Source organism: Petaurus breviceps, unplaced genomic scaffold, assembly GCF_028583685.1.
Source record: "Petaurus breviceps papuanus isolate PSGF00001 unplaced genomic scaffold, PetGlider_PUasm1.0 99, whole genome shotgun sequence".
In the NCBI taxonomy this organism is placed as follows: Eukaryota; Metazoa; Chordata; class Mammalia; order Diprotodontia; family Petauridae; genus Petaurus; species Petaurus breviceps.
Window position 1 is genome coordinate 20493911 of NW_027187465.1, and position 2086 is coordinate 20495996.

A 2086-nucleotide genomic window follows, 5' to 3' on the forward strand; every position below is an offset into this window, starting at 1 on the left:
TTGAGAGGACAAAGGGACCTCTCCCCAAGGATTTGGCTTAAGTTATTTTCTTTGAAGGCAAGGAAAAAGCAGTTGAAGCTTCTTATTGTTTAATTAGAGAAATCATCAATTCATGAATAAGAATTCAATTCATGGTACTGGGGGAAAGAGTGCCCATATTTGTAGTCTAAAGACCTGGGTTCAGATACAGATTCTACAGTGTTCTTACTGCCTGTTTGCCCTTGGACAAGCAGCTTCCCATTTCTGGTCCTCAGTTTCCTCCTCTGTAAAATGAAGGACTTGAATTATATAACTAAGGTTTCTTCCAGCTCTAAATCCATCATCATGAAGATCAAAGAAGAATGTCCATATGAAAGAGTTCTATAGAGAGCTACAGAAATGGGGGGGTGTTTGCTTTTGGGGAAAAATATCCCAACTTGGGATTTTATCCATAAAGAGAAATCCCAGAGTGGAAATTCCCTCCCCTGATATAGATCAAAAACTCATCTGAGATTTCTATGCAGTCGCCTAGGGCACTGAAAAATGAAGTGACCCAACAAGGTGAAGGGTCACATCAGCAATAGGATAAATGTGGGAACTCCTGCCTCTAGCCAGCCTTCCAGTCACATCCCATGCTGCCTCTCAAGATTCCAATTTATTCTTATCATCAACATTGATGCATCAAGCAGAGTATAGTGAATAGAGAGGTGCCTATTATGTACCAGGCACTGTTTGTAAGCTAGGGATATAAAAAAATGGAAAATCACCTGCCCTCAAGGAGTGTACATTAGATCGAAAGAGACAGCATGCCTGTATAGGTATATATAAAAAATATAGTCAAAATAAACTCAAGGAGAGGCAAACACTGGTGGTGAGGGAGGGAAGGAATCAGGAAAGGCTTCTAGAAGATGCCATTGGAGATGAGTCTTGAAGGAAACAAAGAATTCAAAGAAGCAAAAGTGAGGAATTGGGCTCTAATCATGCAGATATCATCATAAAATGAAAAAGAATTTCTCATCTGCTTTATAGAGGCAGTTTCCTAGCTTGATGTTCTTTACAAAAATAAAATCACAGATCAGAACCCCAAAAAAAATTATCATCATCATCATCATAGAAGTATCAGGTCTTGGTGACTACAGAGCTGGCCTCAGAATCAGAAAGACCTGGCTCCATGTCCCACACCCCTTGTAGTGTGACCCTAGGCAAATTAAATATCAAGATGGTGTAGTGGATAGAGCACCCAGCCTGGATTCAAGAAGACCTGAGTTCAAATTCAGCCTCTGACACTTACTAGTTGTGTGATCCTGATCAAGATACTTAACCTCTGCCTCAGTTTCCTTAATTGTAAAATGGGGATAAATACCAACTGCCTCCCAACAGGAGCAAGTGAGATGATATTGGGAAAGTGCTTAACACAGTTCCTAGCACATAGTAAGCATTATATAAATATTAACCATTATTATTACTTTTCCTCTGAGTGCCCTGGGCAATGTTCCAAGATTATAAATTGCAAAGAAGGTACAAACTTGCACTGATAGAGGGAATATCTGTCATCAGTCAGAGGTCCCATGTGCCAGTGAAATCAAGGGTCCACTCCATGACCTTATTATCATTATTATTGCTACCGTTCGAAGACATAAAATAGCCCAAATAGAAAGAGCTGAGTGACTGTCCAGTAGAGAGCTGAGTTCTCAAATTAAACCCAGAGCTTTGCCCATCTCCATGTTCCTGTAGGGACTAAAGATCGTTGTCAGTGATTTGGCCAAGCAAAAAAAGCACTCAGAAAACAAAATAAAAAATAGGCAAATGCATAAATCCAAGGACACAATCAATACACAGCCTATAACAAGAGAACTATGGGAAACTGTGCTCAGCATTTACCCTGTTCTTGGCCCACCTAAGTAGATTGTCCACAACCCCAGTCCTTTGCCTGGATATAAAAGTTGAGGCAAAGGAACCACCTAATAGCATAAATCTAGAACTGGAAGGGACCTCAAACCATCTGATCCAACTCTCATTTTACAGAAAGGGAAACTGAGACCCAGAGAGGTTAAAAGGTCATAGATTTAGTGTTGGAAAGGATCTCAGAGGCCATATTACCTAAGCC